A 16,560-nucleotide genomic window follows, 5' to 3' on the forward strand; every position below is an offset into this window, starting at 1 on the left:
AGATATGGTAGCCTTGTGTCGATAGATTTACTGGCAAGTAAAAAACTCCTGAGGGACTAAATTCCGACACCTCGGCCTCTCCGAAAACCACACAAGTAGTTTGTGGAACGTAAAACAAATAACATTATAATTATTATTACTGCTACCCGTACTCAACCGAGGGGAGTGGCCGCACATGTTGACGCGCTCCGGCTATGGAGCCAACTTCTGAATTCGGGAGACGCATGGGTTCGAGCCCCACTGTCGGCTGTCTTGAGAATTGTTTTCTGTGATTTCCCATTTTCGCTTCCAGGCAAATGCCGGGACAGTTCACATTCATAGGCTACAGCTGATTCCTTCCACCTCCTGACCCAGTGTCATTCACCATCATACGTTTCATTTCCATTACGTATTTTACTGAGATTGGCGTCAGGAAGGGCATCCGGCCGTAAAACATACCTTATACATTCATCTAAACTCATCCCCGACACCGTATCAAGGAACAGGACTACGTGGTAGACATAGGCCTACAATTATTACTGCTATTCAACTCACCCTTACTTCCTTATTATCTGGGTGGACGCAGGATATTTTATTTATAAATGCGAAGTCACAGACATGAAAGTAGCGCTGGAACATACGTGGGAACAATGGTAGGAGGATACTCATAATGAGGATATGAAGGCTAGTTTGGGATACACACAATGGAGGAAACTCTGCGTATAAACTGACTTCGGTGGTGCGTCATGCGAGGCGAATGGAGAAGGATAGTTTATCTAGGAGAATAGTAATTGACTCAGTGTCCGGTTCCATGGCTAAATGGTTAGCGTGCTGGCCTTTGGTCACAGGGGTCTCGGGTTCGATTCCCGGCAGGGTCGGCAATTTTAACCATTATTGGTTAATTTCGCTGGCACGGGGGCTGGGTGTATGTATCGTCTTCATCATCATTTCATCCCCATCACGACGCGCAGATCGCCTACGGGAGTGAAATCAAAAAACCTGCACTTGGTGAGCCGAACTAGTTCTCGGACACTCCCAGCACTAAAAGCCACACGCCATTTCCATTTCATTGACTCGGTCATGTAGGGTGAGAGAAATAGAGGGGGACCCCGGCGACGATGGTTAAACTCTGTTGTTAGTGGTTTAATAACAAGCGGTGCTGAACTTTGCTAGTGGCTTTACGTCGCACCGACACAGATAGGTCTTATGGCGACGATGGGACAGGAAATGGCTAGGAGTGGGAAGGAAGCGGCCGTGGCCTTAATTAAGGTACAGCCCCAGCATTTGCCTGGTGTGAAAATGGGAAACCACGGAAAACCATTTTCAGGGCTGCCGATAGTGGGGTTCGAACCTACTATCTCCCGAATACTGGATACTGACCGCACTTAAGCGACTGCAGCTATCGAGCTCGGTAGTGCCGAACTAAACACGGCCACAAACTACAGTAGTTGCAGATAGGGGGTTGTGGAAGTACTTCGTTAATTCACAGAGGTTTGCAGGCCGAACGCTGAAAGGCGTAAGTATATAATGAATTATTAATACTAATTAGTTTATTTATGTATTTCTTAATCCATTTATCCCCAGGGCTGGTTTTTCCCTCGGACTCAACGAGGGATCCGACCTCTACCGCCTCAAGGGCAGTGTCCTGGAGCGTGAAACGTTGGGTCAGATGAATACAAGTGTGGAGGAGGACTAGTACCTCGCCCAGGCGCCTCAACTGCTATGCTGAACAGGGATCTTGTGGGGGTCGGGAACATTGGAAGGGATAGACAAGGAAGAGGCAAAGACATTTTTTTTGCTATTTTTTTTTACGTCGCACCGACATAGATATGTCTTATGGCGACGATGGGAGAGGAAAGGCCTAGGAAGTGGAAGGAAGCGGCCGTGGCCTTAATTAAGGTACAGCCCCGGCATTTGCCTGGTGTGAAAATGGGAAACCACGGAAAACCATCTTCAGGGCTGCCGACAGTGGAGCTCGAACCCACTATCTCCCGATTACTGGACACTGGCCGTACTTAAGCGACTGCAGCTATCGAGCTCGGTGGGCAAAGAATTGGCTGTAGCCTTAAGTTAGGTACCATCCCGGCATTTGCCTGGAGGTAAAGTGGGAAACCACGATAAAACACTTCGAGGATGGCTGACGTGAGAACTGAACTCCCCTCTACTCGCTGACTTCCCAAGGCTGAGTGGACCCTGTTCCAGTCGCCCTCGTACCACTTTTCAAATTTCATAGCAGAACCGAGAATCGAACCCGAGCCTCCGGGGGTGGCAGCTAATCACACTAACCACCACACCACAGAGGCGGATATTATTATTAGTCTATTATTATTATTATTATTATTATTATTATTATTATTATTATTATTATTATTATTATTATTATGTTGTCGGCCACACGGTGTAGGGGTAGCGTGCTGCCTCTTACCCGGAGGCCCCGGGTTCAGTTCCCGGCCAGGTCAGGGATTTTTACCTGCATCTGACGGCTGGTTCGTGATCCACTCAGCCCACGTGATTACAATTGAGGAGCTACTGACGGTGAGATAGCGGCCCCGGTCTAGAAAGCAAAGAATAACGGCCGAGAGGTTGCGTCGTGCTGACCGCACGACACCTCGTAATCTGCAAGCCTTCGGGCTGAGCAGCGATCGCTTGGTAAGGTATGGCCCTTCGGGGCTCTTGTGCCATGGGGTATGGTTTTTTAAATTATTATTATTATTATTATTATTATTATTATTATTATTATTATTATTATTATTATTATTATTTCATTTGTTCTATGTCCATTCTAATTACTACCGGTCGTAACACCCGCTGTGGTGACGAAATTTTGCCACGGAGGAGACCGTTTAACATGCCGGAAGTTAACGTCATGGAGTTGTCCCATTTAAATACACTCAAATGCCTTCGACCTCAGCCGGATTGGAACCTATTTATCTTGCGAACAAAAGGTCAAAAAAGACCAATCGAATGCATCTCCGAGATCGGCAAGAGCAAGCTTGTAGAAATGTGACAAGTGTTATAATAATAACTGCACCTCCAGCATTGCGTGGATCACAAGCCCCTGGGACGCAATTTTACATTTCAGAAATTCAGAATGCATTGTCTGAAATTCTAATTCTGGTCACCTTGCAAGAAACCAGTGACGGTGTCAATGATCACGTCCTCTTGATCCCCTCAGATCAGTGGTCGACTGAGCGAGTTGGTCGTGTGGTTAGGGGCGCGCAGCTGTGAGCTTGCATTCGGGAGATAGTGGGTCCGAACCCCACTGTCAGCAACCCTTAAGATGATTTTCCGTAGTTTCCCAATTTCACACGAGGTATATGTTGGGGCCATATATTAATTAAGGCCACAACCGCTTCCTTCTCACTCTGTTCCTTCCCTGTTCCATCGTCGTCGTAGGATCTATCTGTGTCGGTGCTACGTAAAGCAAATAGGAAAAAGAATGTACCGGTACTTAATTGGGTAACGTAAGGGAAGGTTACCCCAGGATTTAAAATAGTCGTGAAAAGTATACAGAACTGTTATCCATATATCAGATTCTAAAATTTTAAGGGGGTGCTAACCACCAGTGAAAGTGGTAGTTTCAGTGGGTCAGCCGAGTGGACCTCGGCCCACCCAAAATTCTGAGATTTTCAAATTTTGAAAATAAATTAACTTCAGAAAATACAAGAGCCCGATGAAAATGTAACAATGTATTTTCACATTTTTCGAGATAATAGGCAATATTCTGCAGGAAACGGATAAAAGTTCTTACCAGAATACAGACTTACTTAATTATATTTCTACTGCTGCCTTTCTCAGATTACTCATGAATTTAAAAATCCTCTGCAACATCGCTAAATTATATAATCGAGATGAGGAAACTATTACCAATACTCATATAAATAGTCCGTACTCTCTTTTCAATATTATGCATAAGAGTTGTGACGATACACTTCCGATTTTCTCAAATATAATCAAAACTGAAAAGTGTTTCAAGGAGAAGAAAATTATGTTAGTTACTCAACATACATAAGAACGACTATGCCCGGGAGCTCTTTAGTAAACAAATAAACCCCATGGCACTACGACACTATAGCCCTGCAGGACCTCGGCCTACCAAGCGACTGCTGCTCAGCCTGAAGGTCTGCAGATTACGAGGTGACGCATGATCAGTGCGACGAATCGTCTCGGCCTTTATTCTAGGTTTTTCTAGACGGGGGGGGGGGGTTCGCCATCTCACCATCAGATAGCTCCTCAATTGTAATCATGTAGGCTGATTAGACATCGAGCAAAACCTCAGGTCCAAGTCAAAATCCTTGACTTGGCCGGGAAACGAACCCGCGGTCTCTGGGTGAGAGGCATGCAGGCTACCCTACACCGCGCGACCAGCTAGTGATTTCAAGTGGGAAAGGGAACAGCTACCGGCTGTTCGACACAATCACGAAAATTATCGTCGCTGCCGGGACAAAACCTCCTATGTGAAATATTTTAACTTAGAACATTGGCCGGTAAGGTTCTGTCATTTAAGGTGCAATATTGTGTGAATATTGTCAAGGCATTCTCGCTCTTCATAACGTATGTGCTGCGGGTCAGTATATCTCCAAAAATATTATCACATAGGAGGTTTCGTCCCGGCAACGACGTTATTCTCCTACGAATATTTTCACTAGAAAATTGATCAGCTTCATAAGCCCGCAACATGAAAACTAATAGAACTATTAACAAAAAACCCAGCTGATTTTAATAAAATAATAATTTATGGGTCCGCCTCTGTGGTGTAGTGGTTGGTGTGATTAGCTGCCACCGAGTACAACGGGGGGGGGGGGTGTTCGATTCCCACCTCAGCCATCCTCGAAGTGGTTTTTACCTAACTTAAGGCCACGGCCGCTTCCTTCCCTCTTCCTTGTCTATCCCTCTCAATCTTCCCATCCCCCACAAGGCTCCTGTTCAGCATAGCGGGTGAGGCTACCTGGGCGAGGTACTAGTCCTCTTCTCCAGTTGTACCCCCGACGCAATGTCACACGCTCCAGGACACTGCCCTTGAGGTGGTAGAGGTGGGATCCCTCGCTGAGTCTGAGGGGAAAACCAAACATGGAGGGTAAATGGATTACGAAAGAAAGAAAGAAATAAAGAAATAAAGAAACATAATTGATGGGCTTTCAAAAATGACAATAATTATTATTGTCTAGTTTTTGATTTAGAATCTCGGTTAGCTCCGAGGTTTAGACTGACCTTTAAAGTTACTCTTCACAGAGTAATTGACATGACACAGTTCACAGATTTCATACTGTACCGTATGTTAAATGATGGCATGATAGCCGACTGATATAGTCATTGCCTTCGCACCAAGCCGGCTGTACTGTAGTTACATTCCCGGAAAATGTATGTTAAGATTTTTGAAATGAGAATTTACGTCCCTGTGGTTCGGATTGCACGCAAAATGGAGATTCTGCGGCTATGATCACGATATCAACAGTCCCACAATATAAATACCGGTACTACAAGCTTGCGTGCTTTGTTCGTTCATCCGGACTAGACAAGGCTTGTTGCGGATGAGATCATACTGTATTGAGTAATGGATAAGTTGCAGGATTGTCAGCAACTGCAAAAAGACCTCAACAATGTTGTGAGATGGTAAACGTAGTGAAATGTCAGGTTGTAAGTTACATAATGTTGGTAGCTTTACGTCCCACTAACTACGTTTACGGTTTTCGGAGACACCGAGGTACCGGAATTTAGTCCCGCGGGAGTCCTTTACGTGCCAGTAAATCTACCGACACGAGGCTGACGTATCTGAGCACCTTCAAATACCACCGGACTGAGCCAGGATCGAACCTGCCAAGTTGGGGTCAGAAAGCCAGCGCCTCAACCGTCTGAGCCGATGTAAGTTTTACCAAGGGAGAAATGTCCTCTCAGTTTTAATTACTGTGTTGTTGGACTGAAAGTACCTTACGGCGACCGCTGTAAGTACCTAGGAAAGATCTTCATTGGGGTGATCACATTAACGTAGATGATGTTTGTTGTTTAAAGGCGCCTACCATCTAGGTCATCGGCCCCTAATTGTACGAAATGAGACGAAATGTAATGACAATTTAAAAGTCAAAAATCCTCCACTGACCAGAATGTAAAACGTGAGGACAAAGAATGAATGGATGGATATGAATTTAAAACAATCAGTGGATCCGAACCGCAATACCCCACATTCCCAGAAACTAGCGTTAAACAATAGCATTACTGACCAAGGGACTGCTTCTAAACCACAATACTGAATCGATGATGCTTTAGTCTAAATGGATCCAAACTCCAGATCATCGGCCCCTCATAATGGTACTTATAGCTAGAAAAGTAGAACCATGATATTTGACATGTTGCGGTACTAATCAAAAGTAGCGTAGACTCGCGGTATTCCATGCATTATGGTACTACTCACAGGTAATGTAATACCAGGGGCGAATGCTGGTCATGAAAGTCAGGCTTGCTCTTCCATTCGTGAAAGTTGGTGGGGTGGGACATGCATAGTTCTGAATGAATAAAATTTATAAACCCAATAATCGCTAAATCACATGAACATTTTAATCATCGGTTACATGAACATGCATTCAAACTGGTTACATCACACCTTCAAGAATGGCCAAAAGAATAACAATCAGACACATTTTATAATTATTAACAAATCATGACAAGCCAGTGATTACATAATTTAAACAAGTAAACGTCAAACTATGTACACAGAAAAATTCCAACTATTTATTTGATCTTCCTACTTAAAAACAAACTCTTCTCTGCGGCTTCTCTTTACAAAACCATCAATAACTTCATCATAGAAAGAGGACAGTAATATAATTTTGGCAAGCAATCCTTTTTCAATCGACAACATAGCTAATGATGATAGCCTCTCCTGACCTTGAGTCGATGTGCAATATGTATTAATGCGTCTCAGTGTTGAAAAAAACCGGGCGAGTTGACCATGCGCGTAGAGGCGCGCGGCTGTGAGCTTGCATCCGGGAGACAGTAGGTTCGAATCCCACTATCGGCAGCCCTGAAGATGGTTTTCCGTGGTTCCCCATTTTCACACCAGGCAAATGCTGGGGCTGTACCTTAATTAAGGCCACGGCCGCTTCCTTCCAACTCCTAGGCCATTCCTATCCCATCATCGCCATAAGACCTATTTGTGTCGTGCGACGTAAAACCCCTAGCAAAAAAAAAGTGTTGAAAAAGAACGTTCTGCAGAGGATGTAGTAGCAGGAATTGTTACTACAAGTTTGATGAGCTTGAAAATTTCTGGCATAACCATGTACAATTTATTAGTATGCATAAACTGCATTAAGTCTGAAACACTTTTCTCTTTAAAATCAGAAGATGAATACATCAAACTTAATTCGGTTTTAAAGCGAACAATGCCGAAAAATGACCCATAGGTCTTTTCTAGGGCAGTAACATCACTGTCCGGAAACCTATTTCTGTGCTTCTCAAACAAATCGCAATCCAACAGCGATAAGAACACAAATTTCTTTATGCATTTAAAACGCTCTCCTATTTGGACAAATACATTGTCAATAATTTCATTGAATAGACGTTTGTATTTTGATTTTTCTGGTTCATCAGTAATTCTTCGATTTTTAGAGCACGGCTGTCCTCCATAAACATCAATTTCAGTATCAACATGTCCAAACAAACTATCAAAATCTTCATCTCTCATAGACTGGATATTTAAAAAGAGCTCCTTAACCTTCTTGCCACAGTACTGAATATCCAGACTTTTTGTTTGTAAAATATTGAACACAGTATCGCAGAATGAAAAAATCTTGGAGAACACTACCAAGAGAAATCTAGTGTTGAACTTAATTAAGAAGAACAAAAATCCTTGTGCTTTCAATATAGTGTCTTCATCCCAGTCGTATGAAGTATCCTGTACATGTTGAAATAATTTCACCAGCGTATCATAATATTCCTTCAGAGTACTAAAAGACGTGAAGCAAAATTCCATCTCATTGGTGCTACTGTTGGCAACTTCTTCTGAACAAAATCTCGAAGAGCAGCTGTTCTCTTTCTAGACTTTGAAAAAAAAAAAGCAGCAAGTCCTGACATTGTTTGGAAGAAAATTGTACATTCTTTGATTTTTGAAGCAGACTTCTGCAGTGTTAAACTCAATAGGTGGCTATAACAATGCACAAATGTCGCATATGGATACTGGTCTTGAAGTAGTTTATTAAGCCCATTCACATGACCGGCTAAGACAGCAGCACCGTCATATGTTTGAGCCACAATCTTTTCCTCACAACTGAACTCTTTTAAATAACACGAACATGATTTAAGAGGGCTCCAGCAATGCGATCATTACTAATGTCAGCAAAACCAAGAAACCTCTCTTGAATTTCACCACTTTCATCTACAAAACGGAGTGAAGTAGAGAGTTGTGACTTATTAATAATATCGGACGTTTCGCCCAACATTATTGCCACAAAAGTTGCTTGTTTAAGCTCCTCCTTTATTCTTCTCACAATTACTGAACTTATTTCTGCTATTAAATCATTTTGGATTGCAGACGACGTCCCTCTAAAACTGGTGGAGTCTTTCAGATGAGCTGCCAGAAGAGGATCATATTAACTTATAATTTGTAGAAGTTCAATGTAATTCCCTCTGTTTACGGAAGTTGCAGACTCGTCATGTCCGCGAAATGGTGGTTCCTGTTTTGCTAAAAAACACACTGCATCGATCAGTCGTTTAAGTATGTCACGATTTTTCTTTACCTTTTCATTATGAAGTTGGTCACTGATGCGTTTCTGGTCATCCAGCTGGTGGTCGATCCTTGTACGCCCAAAGCTATTTAACTGCAAGAAACACTTCATATGGTTTGCAGATTTCTCATGTCTTGTAATGGACAGTGTCAAGGTGTTCAAATTGTTAAAGCCACTTTTACACCATACACCGTTATCAGCAGAAAACAGTAAACACGGCCAGAAAAACAGTCTATTCAGTTCCTTGGACCCTGTCAACCATTGCGTATTATTATATTGAGATACAGAGAACGAACGTACATATTCTCTGTTTTTCTCCCTGTGCTGTGTCTTTAAATCTGGCAGCGCCAGACAGGGCCTGCCATTCTTAACAATGTCTGTTTTCTCTTGGATAGTCCTCCGAGAAAATGGATTTGTTAACAAGCTGTCAATAATGCACGGTTCGGAACCCATTGCAGCACGTCAAATCATTCAGAATAGATGATCAGGAACTTAACAGTACACGACTCACTGACACAACACACTATATCTGTAACTCTCAGACCAGAGTTTCCAAGTACACATTACAAACGTGATAGCTTGCAACCGGCCTTGGAGAGAAGAAACCTGGTCGATCCATTTGGTCCGTGAAGATTCAGTTTCCGTAACCGGAATCCGAATTTTTCTTCAACTAAGTTTATCTACCGATCACAAAATACCACGTAGGATATCATCAGCCACCGAATGGACCCTTAATCGAACCGAAACAACCTCCGGTTATATTTGAACCGATTTACACAAAAAGACATTTAGTTCACAGGTTAACTTGCCCCTTGGCAAGGCATGGTGCTCCAAAATTTAATGATATCAATCCCTAATATCTCTATAAAAAAATACATGATCGCACCATGTTGTGTCACAACCAGACACCCAGAAATAAAGTTACTTTATAAATTAATTATTTGAAATTATATGTAATATTGTTCCACTGAACTGCAATATCTATAAAATGTAATTAAAAGCTTGAGTTTACATTTATGTTAACGCAAATAGCAAATAACTTTAATAGACTAATTTAAATTTAATAAACCAATACGCAGGGATTTCTGAAAATTAACCTTATCGCTTCACTGAATAATAATTAAATTAATTTGATCCGACCGTTTGTGAACGGTACCAACAACCACTGAACTAAAAAGAGGAACGTCAAGGGACGGTGTCATAATAAGCGTCACCATGTTATAAATAGCAACTAACGCGAACTTATTAAACAAATGGTCTTCATCAAAATGTGGAAAACATAGTTCAATACAATAATCATGACCACCGCTGTGGTAAGAGACAAGGAGAAATTTCTCACTCATATAAAATAATGACTTGTTGTTTATTTCAGTAATCACAACCATCATCTTGACCATTGGAGAAATGTGCTACTCAAAAACTATGATCAGTACTATCACAAACATAACTAAGTGTTATCTCAAACATTTAACTTCAGTAAACAACACCAAAAAATTTAGCTGACGCACTATCATTGCAGACTAAACTGATCGTGTGATTATTGCCCACAAAATGTTAACTTAACTCTCGCTGGAATAAACTGACCACAAGTCCTCGCAGACTGAGCAAACCATCTAACTTTGAGGTAGCGCCCTACCCTAGGCACTCCAGTATGTAACACACAACTTCGCGAAGAAATATATACGAGTAGTATAATTGGACAGTTCTGCGGCACCTCCGCCGCCGCACGCCTCCGCCCGCCTCCTCCTCCGCCGCCGCCTCCGCCGCCGCCGCCGCCCGCGGGAAATTTGAATTTTGGCGGGAAATTTGAATTTTGGCGGGAGATTTGAATTTGTAAACAAAGCCACGTGCTTTTTGACAGCTGTCATCGACAACAACGCAACGCTAACCTCACTGCTGCCATCTTGACGGGCCTAAACCTCACTAGTGCCAACTTAACCTAACTAGCATGAGGTAAACAAAGCCACGTGTTTTTTGACAGCCACGTGCTTTTTGACAGACAACAACGCATCGCTAACCTCAGTACTGCCATCTTGACGGGCCTAAACCTCAGTAGTGCCAACTTAACCTAACTAGCGCGAGGTAAACAAAGCCACGTGCTTTTTGACAGCCACGTGCTTTTTGACAGATTTGTAAACAAAGCCACGTGCTTTTTGACAGCTGTCATCGACAACAACGCATCGCAAACCTCAGTACTACCATCTTGACGGGCCTAAACCTCAGTAGTGCCAACTTAACCTAACTAACATGAGGTAAACAAAGCCACGTGTTTTTTGACAGCCACGTGCTTTTTGACAGATTTGTAAACAAAGCCACGTGCTTTTTGACAGACAACAACGCATCGCTAACCTCAGTACTACCATCTTGACGGGCCTAAACCTCAGTAGTGCCAACTTAACCTAACTAGCGCGAGGTAAACAAAGCCACGTGTTTTTTTTGACAGCCACGTGCTGTTTTGACAGCTGTCATCCGCCATCTTTAATCCAGAGAGCACCGTGCTGCCCTCTTTATCGTAGTAGATGTAAATTCATCACCTGTCATCGGCAGTGCTGCCATCTTGACGGGTCTAAACCTTAGTGCTACCAACTTAACCTAACTAGCATGAGGTAAACAAAGCCACGTGCAGCTGTCATCCGCCATCTTTGAGCACCGTGCTGCCCTCTTTAGCTACTTACCTTTGACAGCTGTCATCCGCCATCTTGCATCGCAAACCTCAGTGCTGCCCTCTATGTGGTGGCGGCAAATTCTAATTGCTTTACAAACCTATGCCCCTTTTGACAGCTGTCATCCGCCATCTTTGAGCACGGTGCTGCCCTCTTTCGTCACCTGTCATCGGCAGTGCTGTCATCTTGGCGGGCCTAAACCACAGTGCTACCAACTTAACCTCACTAGCTCGAGATAAACAAAGTCACGTGCTTCTGTCATCCGCCATCTTTGAGCATCGTGCTGCCCTCTTTAGCTACTTACCTTTGACAGCTGTCATCCACCATCTTACATCGCAAACCTCAGTGCTGCCCTCTATGTAGACAAATCCACGTGCTTTTTGACAGCCACGTGCAGCTGTCATCCGCCATCTTTGAGCATAGTGCTACCCTCTTTAGCCACTTACCTTTGAAATGTGGTACGTCATCCGCCATCTTGCAACCGTGCTGCCTGGTGACGGCAAATTCCACGTGCTCTTGTTTGGAAACAAAGCTACGTGCAGCTGTCATCCGCCATCTTGCATCACAAACCTCAGTGCTACACTCTATGTGGTGGCGGCAAATTCTAAATGCTTTACAAACCTATGTGCTTTTTTGACAGCTGTCATCCGCCATCTTTAATCCAGAGAGAACAGTGCTGCCCTCTATGTAGCGGTGGCAAATTCCACGTGCTTTACAAACCTATATGCTTTTCTGACAGCTGTCATCCGCCATCTTTAATCCAGAGAGAACAGTGCTGCCCTCTATGTAGCGGTGGCAAATTCCACGTGCTTTACAAACCTATATGCTTTTCTGACAGCTGTCATCCGCCATCCTTAATCCAGAGAGAACAGTGCTGCCCTCTATGTAGCGGTGGCAAATTCCACGTGCTCTTGTTTGGAAACAAAGCTATGTGCTTTTTTGACAGCTGTCATCCGCCATCTTTAATCACCGTGCTGCCCTCTATGTGGTGGTGGTAAATTCTACGTGCTTTACAAACCTATATGCTTTTCTGACAGAGCTGTCATCCACCATTTTTAATCACCGTGCTGCCCCGGTGACGGCAAATTCCACGTGCTCTTGTTTGGAAACAAAGCTTTTAATCCAGAGAGAAAAGTGCTGCCCCGGTGGCGAGAACAGTGCTGCAATCTTTAGTTTGAAATGTGGTGACAGCAAATTCCACGTGCTCTTGTTTGGAAACAAAGCCATGTGCTTTTTTGACAGCTGTCATCCGCCATCTTTAATCAACAGAGCACCATGCTGCTATCATGCGGGTAATTTCGTCATCTTTAATCCGCAGAACACCGTGCTGCCCTCTTTATGGCTACTACCTTAAGCACGTAGTAGCGGGCAATTTGAAAAGTTCTGTTAGCTATCATCCGCCATCTTTGAGCACCGTGCTACCCTCTTTAGCTAGATACCTTTGAAATGTGGTGGTGAAAAATTTTACGCGCTCTTGTTTGGAAACAAACTCACGTGCTTTTTTGACAGCCATCATCCGCCATCTTTAAGCAACAGAGTACAGCGCTGCCCTCTTTGTTGTGGCGGTAAATTCCACGTGCTCTTGTTTGGAAGCAAAGCCATGTGCTTTTTGACAGGTGTCATCTGCCATCTTTAACCAACAGAGCACTATGCTGCTATCATGCAGGCAATTTCGTTAGCTGTCATCTGCCATCTTTTAATGAACAGAGCACCGTGCTGCCCTATGCGGGGCAATTTCGTCGGCTGTTATCCGCTCGCATACCTGCAGTGACACATGTTTAGACTTGAACACACACATACTACTGTTCAAAACTTATTACAACTTGAACTGCATACTAGTGTTCGATGTTGCAGAACACAGCATTGCGAGACTAGAATCAAGCACTGTTTAGAAAAACAAAAAATTCTCTTCTCAACATACTTACTGAGCTGCTCTTCCTGCTCAGTGAAGGTACATCTCTATCGAACGTGCATTGCAAAAGCAAGATTGTAAAACATAACAAGACTAGAATCGAACACTGCACTTGATGTTAACTTCAACATGTGATTAGAACATTAAATCAGGTTCAAACATAGCAGGACTAGAATCGAACTCTTCCTACTCTTTCAAGGTACACCTCTATCGAACATGCATTGCAAAAAACAAGATTGTAAAACATAACAAGACTAGAATCAAACACTGCACTCGATGTTGTTAACTTCAACATGTAATTAGAATATGAAATGAGATTAAAACATAGCAAGACTAGAATCGAACATTGCACTCGATGTTGTTAACCTTAACATGTAATCAGAACATTAATTGATGTGCTCAAAACACTAGATAAGTGATCAAGACTAGAATGGAACACTACACTCGATGTCGTTAACCTTAACATGTGATCAGAACATTAATTGATGTGTATAACTTCCTTTACCTTTACTTACTCTGTCAAGGTACATCTTTATCGAACATGCATCGCAAAGCGAGAGTGTGCAAGTTTAGACTTGAATACATACCACTGTTCAAAAAACATATATACACATACTATAGTGCGATGTTGTAGTACACTATATTACAAGACTAGAATCAAGCATAGTTTAGGAAAAAAATCTCTTCTCAACATACTTACTGTGCTAGACGATAACATACTTACGAATTTAATCAACATCTTCTTTCTTGCTCTTATTCTTCTTCGAGAGGAAGGAGTAGGAGGAGAAGGTAATACCTAATCTAAAATAAAAGAATATGCCAATTCTACAGTATTTATTCACATCTTGTATGTACTAGTTTTATCATGAATGATTTTACTTGTAGTGATGTTTGCATACTTTTGCATTCTCGATGTAATTCTTGTATGTACATGCTTTTACGCATCAGTAAAACTAATAACACAAGATTTGTTCTCTATGCCGTGATATATAATGAAAATAGTACGTTGATTTAGTTCTTCTATTTCTAAATCAGTTAGCACGCTAAATCTATTAGGTAAAAAAAACTTGAAAGTCTTCGCAGACACATAAAATCCTTTCTCCAAATTTCGTTTTTAATCTTCGTAGTGAAATTACTTTAAATTGCTCATTTAGCGGTAGACTTATTAACGGCTTGGTAGTTGGAGTTGAAATATGACCTAGCTGGTTAATCTTCTCCATGGTTTTTCTAAAAAGAATAAATATATAAATGTAGCGTTAGCACTTGCATCACACATAGTAATAGTAGGATATAAAAGGGTAAGTGTGCTAGCCTAGAGTTACGATGTTCGGAAGAAAGCAAGTTTCAACCTATAGAGGTCAGACATGGCTGTGAGTTTGACATTATAAGATTAACCTCTTCTACAACATGAAAGATTGAAGAGAATAACTATTTATCTATAGACTAAAGTTGCTATGTTCGGAAGAAAGCAAGTTTCAACCTATAGAGATCAGACATGGCTTTGAGTTTGAAATTATAAGATTAACCTCTTCTACAGCATGAAAGATTGAAGAGAATAACTATTTATCTATAGACTAAAGTTGCTATGTTCGGAAGAAACCAAGTTTGAACCTGTACAGGTCAGACATTGCTGTGAGTTTGAAATTATAAGATTAACCTCATCTACAGCATGAAAGATTGAAAGAGAACAACTATTTATCAATAGACTAAAGTTGCTATGTTCGGAAGAAACCAAGTTTGAACCTGTACAGGTTAGACATTGCTGTGAGTTTGAAACTATAAGATTAACCTCTTCTACAGCATGAAAGATTGAAGAGAACAACTATTTATCATTAGACTAATGTTACGACGTTCAGGAGAAACCAAGTTTCAACCTATAGAGATTAGACATTGCTGTAAGATTGAAATTATAAGATTAACCTCTTCTATGGCATGCAGATTAAAGAAAATAACTATTTATCAATAGACTAAAGTTACGGTGTTCGGAAGAAACCAAGTTCCAACCTATAGAGGTTAGACATTGCTGTAAGTTTGAAATTATAAGATTAACCTCTTCTATGGCGTGAGGATTGAAGAGAATAACTATTTACCAATAGACTAAAGTTACGATGTTCAGAAGAAACCAAGTTTGAACCTGTACAGGTCAGACATTGCTGTGAGTTTGAAATTATAAGATTAACCTCATCTACAGCATGAAAGATTGAAAGAGAACAACTATTTATCAATAGACTAAAGTTGCTATGTTCGGAAGAAACCAAGTTTGAACCTGTACAGGTTAGACATTGCTGTGAGTTTGAAACTATAAGATTAACCTCTTCTACAGCATGAAAGATTGAAGAGAACAACTATTTATCATTAGACTAATGTTACGACGTTCGGAAGAAACCAAGTTTCAACCTACAGAGATTAGACATTGCTGTAAGTTTGAAATTATAAGATTAACCTCTTCTATGGCATGAGGATTGAAGAGAATAACTATTTACTAATAGACGAAAGTTACTATGTTCGGAAGAAACCAAGTTTCAACCTGTACAGGTCAGACATTGCTGTAAGTTTGAAATTATAAGATTAACCTCTTCTATGGCGTGAGGATTGAAGAGAATAACTATTTACCAATAGACTTAAGTTACGATGTTCAGAAGAAACCAAGTTTGAACCTGTACAGGTTAGACATTGCTGTGAGTTTAAAATTATAAGATTATCCTCTTCTATGGCATGCAGATTAAAGAAAATAACTATTCTATCAATAGACTAAAGTTACGGTGTTCGGAAGAAACCAAGTTCCAACCTATAGAGGTTAGACATTGCTGTAAGTTTGAAATTATAAGATTAACCTCTTCTATGGCATGAGGATTGAAGAGAATAACTATTTACCAATAGACTAAACTTACGATGTTCAGAAGAAACCAAGTTTGAACCTGTACAGGTCAGACATTGCTGTGAGTTTGAAATTATAAGATTATCCTCTTCTATGGCATGCAGATTAAAGAAAATAACTATTTATCAATAGACTAAAGTTACGATGTTCGGAAGAAACCAAGTTTTAAAGTTACGATGTTTTAGATACTCTAAAGTTACGATGTTTTAGAAGAAACCAAGTTTCAGCCCGTTGAGGACAGACATAGCTATGTGTACGTGTTTGAAATTATACCTCATCTATAGCGTGAGGATTGAAGAAAACAACTATTTATCAATAGACTAAAGTTACGATGTTTTAGAAGAAACCAAGTTTCAGCCCGTTGAGGATAGACATAGCTATGTGTGCGTGTTTGAAATTATACCACGTCTA

Source organism: Anabrus simplex, chromosome 2, assembly GCF_040414725.1.
Source record: "Anabrus simplex isolate iqAnaSimp1 chromosome 2, ASM4041472v1, whole genome shotgun sequence".
NCBI classification, from domain to species: domain Eukaryota; kingdom Metazoa; phylum Arthropoda; class Insecta; order Orthoptera; family Tettigoniidae; genus Anabrus; species Anabrus simplex.